Here is a 9,118-nt window from a genome sequence, read left to right as displayed (position 1 = left end):
GGTGTCTGACTATGTTCAACCCCATGGACTGTAGCTCCTCTGTCCGTGCGATTCTCCAGGCAAGAATACTGCAATGGATTGCCATGCCCTCTTCCAGGGGATCCTTCCAACCAAGGGATCAAACCCACATTTTTATGTCTCCTGCATTGGGAAGCAGGGGTTCTTTACCACTAGCGCCACCTGGGAAGCCCAACGAGAGCATGTGGGAAATACGATCTGCCATGGCCAGGCTAAGTACATTTGCAGGCAACTGGTGCTTGATTCCAGTAGGGACCTCTGGGAGGTAGCCTGTCACCCTAATACTTATGGGATGGTCACTATGGGTCAGGCTTCCCAGGTGGCTCAGTGGTAAAGAATCTGCCTACCAATCCCTGGGTGGGGAAGATCCCCTGGAGAAGGAACTGGCAACCCGCTCCAGTATTCTTGCCTGGGAAATGCCATGGACAGAGGAACCTGGCATGCTACACTCCATGGGGTCGCAGAGAGTCAGACACGACTTAGCAACTAAGCCACACCACCGTGGGTCAGGACTGTGCTGAATGCACACACATTCTGTCATTTGCTGTGCAGTGGCTGCTGCCACTGCCCCATAATAAAGATAAGGCAACTGAGGCTTAGAGAACACCAGGCAGAGACAGCCCATCCATCCACCAACTCCCATCTCTCCTGCTTCCCATACACACGGCTAGAGCACGTCTCCCAGTGTCCTCACGGTTAGGTGTGACCGTATGACTAAGCCGTCTGCAATGAAATATGGGCCAAAGTAAGGGGTACCCCGTCCTGGCCAGGGCCGTAGGTTGTCCGCCATGCGCCTGTGCGCTCTTTCTCCCATCTGGCCAGAATCAACATGCAGCCTTGGAAAAGCACCTGTTGAAGATGTCAGACTTTTTCTCAGTGTGGTTCCCTGAACCGCCTCCTGGAAGAGACCCCCCCCCCATCATTTATCTCATCCCCCTTCAGCCTGTGTTAAGCAACAAACAAACCTCTGTTGTGTTTGCCCATTACATGCTCGGGTCTGTTTGTCACCACAGCGCAATCTAGTCTAACACAGGTGTGTAGTATGAGATGGAATCCTCTAAAACTGCCATGACAACTTTGTAAATCAACAATGGTCAAATGTTAGTAATTCCAGATAATCAACCTCACACACGAAGTTCTTTTCACTTGTTCACTCCTGCATAGTATTCCACTTATTATTTAACCACTTATTTAACCACTCCCCCTTTGATGAACAGCTGTGTTTTTTCCAGGTATTGTCTTTACAAACAACACTGCAAGGACCATTCTTAAATATTTATCATTATGAGTTTTATGAAGCTGTCCATCAGACAGATTCCACAAAGTAGGACTGCTGAGCAGGTGCTGCACATTAAAAACTTTTATTTGTGTGTGCCCACTTTGGTAGCATAGATACTAAAACTGGAACAATACAGAGATTAGCATGGTCCCTGCGCGAGGAGGACACAAAAATTTGAGAAGCATTGCATATTTTTATCCTGTAATAAACCATGATAAAAGAATATGAAAAAGAATATATATGTATAATATATATTGTATAACTGAATACCTTTACTGTACATCAGAAACTAATACAGCATTGTAAATCCACTATGTTCAATAAAAAAATAAATCTTGGGACTTCCCTGGTAGTTTAATGGTTAAGACTCCAAGCTTCCGCTTTGGGGGCACAGGTTTGATCCCTGGTTTGGGAACTAAGATCCCACATGCCACACAGAGCAGTCAAAAAATAAATAAATAAAATATCTTTAAAAAATAAAATAATAGTCATGTGGCAGTTTAAATAAATCAATCTTAATGGATAACAAGGACCTACTGTATAGCACACGGAACTCTGCTCGGTATTATGCAACAACCTAAATGGGAAAAGGATTTGAAAAAGGAAAGATACATGTATATGTATAACTCAATCACTTTGCTGTGGGCCTGAAACTATCGCAACATTGTTAACCAACTGTACTCCAATATAAAATAAAAAGTTTAAAACACAATAATATAGGACTTACTATGTGCTAGGCAGTGTTCTATGTTCTTGACAAATAGTACTTAATCCTTACCACAACCCTGTGAGGTAGATACTATTATTATCCCACTTTATGGATGGAGAAACAGGCCAAGAAAGCTAACTTGCTCAAGGTCATGCCCCTGGTACGCGGTGGAGCTGGGATTGGAGCCCAGGCACTGGGCTCTGAGCGGCTATTCAGAAGCACTAAGTCGTCTGCATGTGAGAGTGAGGCCCGCCCTGGAGAGGCCCCTCGGACTACAATGTGGCACCTGGGCCCGCCCAGGAGCCTGCACTCGTCCCTCTAAGGAAACGTGAGCAAACAGCAGCAGGGTAGCTGCTGCCGTGAGCACTGGGCCTGCCCTGGGGAAAGGGCTGCACAGAAGTTTTTTTTTTTAATTGCTTAATCATGTCTGACTCTTTCTTTGCAACCCCACGGACTGTAGCCCACTCTCTGTCCATGGGATTCTCCAGGCAAGAATACTGGAGTGGGTTGCCATTCACTTCTCCAGGGGATCGTCCAATTGAACCTGGGTCTCCTGCACTGTAGACAGACTCTTTACCATCTGAGTCACCAGAGAAGCCCCGCATGTGCTTAATAGAAGACAGCTAATAACCTCAGATATGCGGATGACACCACCCTTATGGCAGAAAGCGAAGAAGAATAAAGAGCCTCTTGATAAAAGTGAAAGAGGAGAGTGAAAAAACTGGCTTAAAACTCAACATTCAGAAAACTAAGATCATGGCATCTGGTCCCATCACTTCATGGCAAATAGATGGGGAAACAGTGGAAACAGTGGCTGACTTTATTTTGGGGGGCTCCAAAATCACTGCAGATGGTGACTGCAGCCATGAAATTAAAAGATGCTTACTCCTTGGAAGAAAAGTTATGACCAAACTAGACAGCAAAAAAAATGTGAGGTTTGGACTATAAAGAAAGCTGGGCACTGAGGAATTGATGTTTTTGAACTGTGGTGTTGGAGAAGACTCTTGAGAGTCCCTTGGACTGCAAGGAGATCAAACCAGTCCATCCTAAAGGAAATCAGTCCTGAATATTCATTGGAAGGACTGATGCTGAAGCTGAAGTTCCAATATTTTGGCCTCCTGATGCAAAGAACTGACTCTTTAGAAAAGACCCTGATGCTGGGTAAGATTGAAGGCGGGAGGAGAAGGGGATGACAGAGGATGAGACGGTTGGATGGCATCACCGACTCTATGGACAGGAGTTTGAGTAAACTCCGGGAGCCGATCATAGACAGGGAGGCCTGGCGTGCTGCAGCCCATGGGGTCACAAAGAGTTGGACATGACTGAGCGACTGAACTGAACTGAATTGAAATCTGAGTAACTCGCAGGAGTCCTCTCCCTGATTTTCTTTATTCTCACTCAGACTCCTGGCTTTATTTGTTTATCGGTCCCTGGAATTAGACCAAGCTGAGCATAGTCAGTAGCTTTGTGCCCTTCTCTGAGCCTTTGTTCTTTTGTCTAAAAAGTGGAGATAAAAAAAGTGGGGATAATAACAGAACTTACCTTAAAGTTTTCAAAAGTAACACAAGAACAAACTAAGTGAAACACCACAATTTCAGCCACTCACTCAAGGATTTCTAGAGCCCCTACTGTGTGCCCTGCAGAGCTGTGGGTCCCTCTACCCCACAGAGAAAAGCTCCCCACACCCCCACTGAGTCCAGCCAGGATAACAAGTTGCCCCAGGAGTCCAGCTCAGGCTGCTGAGCAGTGTTCCGTGGTGAACAGTGATGATCAGGGAGGCCTCTAATGTAACAAACATGATGACTAGTAAGTTGGGGAGTTCGAGGGGATCCCTGGTCCAGGCTGGGACAGGAGAGGCTGCTCTGAGGAGGCAGCATCTAAGGGGTGAGGAGTGTTCTGGGTGGGGGGCAGGGCAGCCCGTGGGAAGATCCAGAGGTGAGAGGATGACTTTGGACTCATCTTAAGGAGGCTGCATCATATCCCAAGGGCAATGGGAAGCCATGGAGGGATTTAGAGGTTTCCCTCTGGCCCCCTTGTAGAGCGTGGACCAGAGAGGCTGAGCTCGGAGACAGGAGTGAACTCAGGAACTAGGTTTCTGTTTGTGTCTCCTGTTTATACCATGAAGATTAATCTTAACATGAACAAGACCATCCTCTTTAACAGCAGAAGTCATCCGAGTGGCTTCACTGGTGGTCCGTGTGAATAAGACTCTGTGCTTGTGATGCAGGGGGTGCTGGTTTGATCCCTGGTCAGGAAACTAAGACCCCACATGCCACATGGCCAAGAGAAAAATGTTAATAAATAATTTTTAACAACTCAAAAAAAATTATCAGGAATCATTCTAGAAATCAAAACCTAGAAACAGCCTGAAGTGAGGGCAAAATAAAAACCTCACTCTCTCAGATGTGTGCCCTGGGTTCGCGTCTGCACAAGCCTTTTCCTCCCTCTGGAAGGCACACCTAACTCCACCTGTTTCAGTCCTCCCTGCTCAGCACCCCCTACAGGAAGTCCTCCAGGATTCACTGGCTGGCGGGGCCTCACTGCCTCTGAGCTCCCTGCTGGGTCTCTTCCTGGGTTCGTTCAAGGGTACTGGACACATTCACCCATGTGTGTTCTGGTCACTCACAGGTTAGCTCATCTCCACCTCCCTCCACCTCCAGCCTCTCCCCAGAGTCATGCAGAGTATAAGTGCTCAGTACCGACGGCCGCAGCTAGCCTCCTCCCTGTCTGATTTTTTCTCCCAGCTTTCCTAGAACCCAGCAACTATCATTCATTCATTCGTTTATTCACTCACCCATTTGCAAACGTATATTGAGCGCCGCTCTGTTCCAAGCTTGTGCCAAGTGCTGGTCTGACCGTGATGAGTCGGGAGACTCAGCCCAGCATCTCAGAACTCACAGTCTGCTGGGGGAGGCGGGGCAGGCATCAGGCAGGTGTGGGAGGTGCTGGGACTGGGAAGCCTGGCCTGGGAGAAGGAGATAGGGGAGATGCAGGGATGGAGTGCGCTGATGGTGCTAACGGACGTTTCTCAGGATGCCTTCCTGTATGGTGTCTGTACATGAGGCCGGAAAGCAGAGGTGAAGCAGTGATCTTTACTCTCTCAAGGTCACAGTCGTCAGATGTGGAGACGGGTGGAGACGGGCAGACCCAGAGTCCCGAGGGGTCCCGCTTGTCCTCACTCCCCTCATCTCTGTGTCTAGTTCCGTGTCCTGCCCTCTGGCCCTGCTGACCATCAGCAGCCCCCTGCCCACCTCCAGAGGCTCAGCCAGGAACCCCCAGAGGCCACAACTCCCAACAGGCTCTGGATGTGCCCAGCTTCTCAGATTGCCTGTGGAGGCTCTTTCTCTGACCCTCCAGTTCCCCCTCTGGACCTTCATCTGCTTAGCTCCTCCCACTGTCATGTCAAACCTAATCCCCATGATAAATCCATATCCCATAATACTCACAGAGCTCGGCCTCCCGACCCAGTGCTGCCTGATACAGTGATTAGCGATGGTGATACTTCCAGTGGAGCAGAACTGTAAGGAGGGGAGGCTGGCATCGATGCTCTAATCTGTCGATTTAGGGGCATTTTAAGTACCTGGCTTCTGGGGTAAAGGGGTCATTGGTGGTCCATGGCATGCAATGTGAAGCCGACACTTAAGTGATCACCTTTTGACTGTTGGGGTGATGACCTACAGAAGGCTCTGGGTGACCAAGCAGCTGCTGGCATAGAGCGTACCTGGAAATAAAGAGCATCAGGACCACGGGGCTGCTCCTTTGTTTCTAAGTGCACCAGAAAACTTAGAGGGAAAAGATGAGCTCAAGAGCTTCAATTCCCAAAGTCTGCGTAAAGAGCCAGAGGTTCTCTTTGTGCCTAGAGAAGCTCTAGTGGCCAAGGGATAATGCTTCTCAGACTTAAGACCCAGCAAGTTTCAGGGTATCAGGAACACAGTGTGACCCATGAGGAGGCGTGTGTGTGTGTGTGTGTGTGTGTGCTCACTGGCTCAGTTGTGTCTGACTCTTTGTGACCTCATAACTGGAGCCTGTCAGGCTCCTGTCTGTCCATGGGATTTTCCAGGCAAAAATACCGGAGTGGGTTGCCATTTCCTCCTTCAGGGGATCTTCCTGACCTAGGGATCAAACTTGCCTCTTCTGTGACTCCTGCACTGGCAGACGGATTCTTTACCACTGCGCCACCTGGGCAGCCCGGAGAAGGCATAGTACACACCAAAGAGCTGCAAGATGTCTCCAGTGTATATGAGCAGGGAAATGTGTCTGGGAATGGACACTAAGTAGCGCATTATAATGAAAGGAGTATCACGTGTTGAAGTGGGTGGATGCATTAATCATAGATCCTGCATTGCTCCTGTTAGCTCAAACAGCTGGGGATGGCTCTAAAACAGTGGTCCTCAGCATTTTTGGACCAGGGACGGGTTTCATGGAAGACCATTTTCCCATGGACTGGGGGTGGGGATGGTTTCAGGATGATTCCAGGGCATGACATTTATTGTGCACTTCGTTTCTATTATTATTACGTTGTGATATATAGTGAAACAATGATATAACTCACCATAATGCAGAATCAGTGGAAGCCCTGAGCTTGTTTTCTGTAACCAGACGATCCCATCTGGGGGTGCTGAGGGACCAATGGGGAGTGGCTGTAACATGGCCTGGGGCTTGCTCTAAAGGGTTGCTCGGTTGATTCATCGAAGGCTGGTCCCAAGGCAGCCTACACTGAGTGAAGCTGAGAGGCCAGGATTCCTTTAGTAGAGTGTAGAAGGAAGGGTCCAGAAGATTCCAGAGATTGCTCAAATGCTGAGTGGACTTTTTTTTTTTTTACTGTGCCATTTGACTTACAGGATTCCCCACCAGGGATTGAACCCAGACCCTCGGCAGTAACAGTGCACCACCAGGGAATTCTCGGCACTAATCACTGCACCACCAGGGAATTCTCTGAATGAATTTATTTAATTTCTGCTCACCCACCTCACCACCTCACCATTGTTCTCCAGTTGTGGAGGGTGGAATGCAGGGGAATGGAATTATTAGTGATCGACTGATTGATCAACCAATTATGGTGCTCCCAAGACCAAAGTAAGTGGGCAGCCTAATAAAATCTTGATTTGCTGAAGCAGGAAAGTTCTAGGTCTGCTGAACAGAAGTCTGAACTAAAACAGTATAACAGAGAATGTGAGTCAGTGCCCACCCACGCCAGGACCAGGCATTTCATGGACACAGAGCCCCTTGAATGAAAGAGGAGGCTGGAGTCACTTGAGGAAGGACCCTACACAGCCAAGACTATTTACTATACATTCTCCTCCCAGTGTTCCCCTATGGGACCTGAGGCCTGAGTGACTGAGTGGGCTGGAGAAGGCGAAGTGCCAGCTATTTTAGAGATTACTGGATGCTGGTTCTGAGTTGACACTAGTTCCAGGAGACCCACCATGGTCCCGTCAGAGTAAGGGCTTCTGGAGGTATTGTGGACATCTTTTCTGAGTAACAAACCACAGACATTGTCTTATGCCCTATTATCTCATGGGTGAGGAGTTCAGGCAGGCCTCAGTGGGCATTCTCCTCCTTTGGGTGTCAGCTGAGATCACTCAGCGGCACTCAGCTGGCAATGGGCTCTTCTGGAGAGTCTGAGATAATATCTCACATACTCAGTGCTTTGGCTGCCATGGCTGGTGGGCAGGACTCAGCTGGGACTGTTGATGAGGCTTGGCGTGGTGGTCTCAGAGCGGTCGTGATTCTTACTCAGGGACTCTGGGTTCCATGAGCAACAGAACAAAGTCAGCAAACAAAGTGAGAGGTCCATGGCTCAGAGGCCTAGCCTTCAAGGTCCCATAGCAGCATTCCTTTATACTTTATTGGTCAAAGGAGCCGCGAGCCCCCCCAGGTTCAAGAGGAAGGGACACAGTCTGCACGTCTTGATGGGAGTAATGTTAAGAATGTATGACCGTGTTTTTGTATTGAGTTTGCATTTCTTGTTTCTTTATTTTTTAACAATTTTTATTGGAGTATAGTTGTACAATGTGTTAGTTTCAGGTGTACAGCAAAGTGAATCAGTTACACACACACATATACCCACCCTTTTTCAGATTCTCTTCCCACGTAGGTCATTACAGAGTATTAAGCAGAGGCCCCTGTGCTTTACAGCACTTCCTTATTAGTTACCCATTTGATATACAGTAGCGTGCATACGTCGACCCCAATCTCCCAATTCATCCCTCCCACCGTTCCCACTTGGTAACCCTGTTTATTTTCTACATCTGTGAATCTATTTCTGTTTTGTAAACAAGTTTGTTTGTACCATTCTTTTGGATTCCATACATAAGCGGTATCACATGCTATATCTCTGGGTATGGTCATATTTTAAAAATACTCTTGGGTAACCAGGAGAGTTGGGTAACTAGGAGAGTCTTGTTCACATCCAGTTCATTTGGACCCAGTGGATCCCTGCACACAGCTCAGGGATCCTTCCCAGTTCTGAAAGCAGCTGGGAGGAAAGGTGCATTATGGGAGAAAGGCCAGATGGAAGCCCCTCCCAATCGGGTAAACCAGGAGCAGAGCACATTCCTGTTGGTGCCTCCATCGAGGACACCACGTCTCGAGGGGCTGTCCCTTCCTGTCACGTCCCCTTTCAGCTCACCTCCTGGGTCCGCACAGAAGACCTTGGAGAATGGCAGTGGACGATCATCAGCTCCATCACGTGGTGATTCCCACTGCAGCTATTGTTCTGACGCCATTTCTTGGCTGGAGCTCACCATCAGTACATCTTGTACCTCTTCTTTTTCAAAAAATGTTTTTTATTTATTTGGCTGGGCCAGGTCTTAGCTGCAGCACCTGGGATCATCAGTCTTCGATGAGACACGCAGGATCTTTAGTTGCAGCGTATGAACTCTTAGTTGCAGCATGTGGGATCTAGTTCTCTGACCAGGGATCGAACCTGGGGCCACCTGCATCGGGAGCTCAGAGTCTTAGCCACTGGACCACCAGGGAAGTCCCTCTTAGCAGCAGTTGTTCACGTCCAGTGGGTGGGGCCAGTAATATACCTTCAGCTTTCCAGCCCTCTTCCATAGTCCAGACCACAGGAACCTTGACTGGCGTTTCTTCCCTAAACCATCACAATA

General features: G+C 48.4%; 1 non-coding gene across 1 annotated transcript; it reads left to right on the top strand.

Moving 5' to 3' along the window:
- Positions 1-1,389: 1,389 nt before the first annotated feature.
- Positions 1,390-1,493, top strand: LOC139186049 (U6 spliceosomal RNA). The gene has a single exon (XR_011569617.1). It is a non-coding gene; the product is annotated as a U6 spliceosomal RNA (small nuclear RNA).
- The last annotated feature ends 7,625 nt before the right edge of the window (positions 1,494-9,118 follow it).

The sequence above is a fragment of the Bos indicus genome, chromosome 11 (genome assembly GCF_029378745.1).
Source record: "Bos indicus isolate NIAB-ARS_2022 breed Sahiwal x Tharparkar chromosome 11, NIAB-ARS_B.indTharparkar_mat_pri_1.0, whole genome shotgun sequence".
Taxonomy (NCBI): Eukaryota; Metazoa; Chordata; class Mammalia; order Artiodactyla; family Bovidae; genus Bos; species Bos indicus.
The sequence above is the reverse complement of the archived record's forward strand: the minus strand, read 5'-3'. Positions and strand labels throughout refer to the sequence as shown.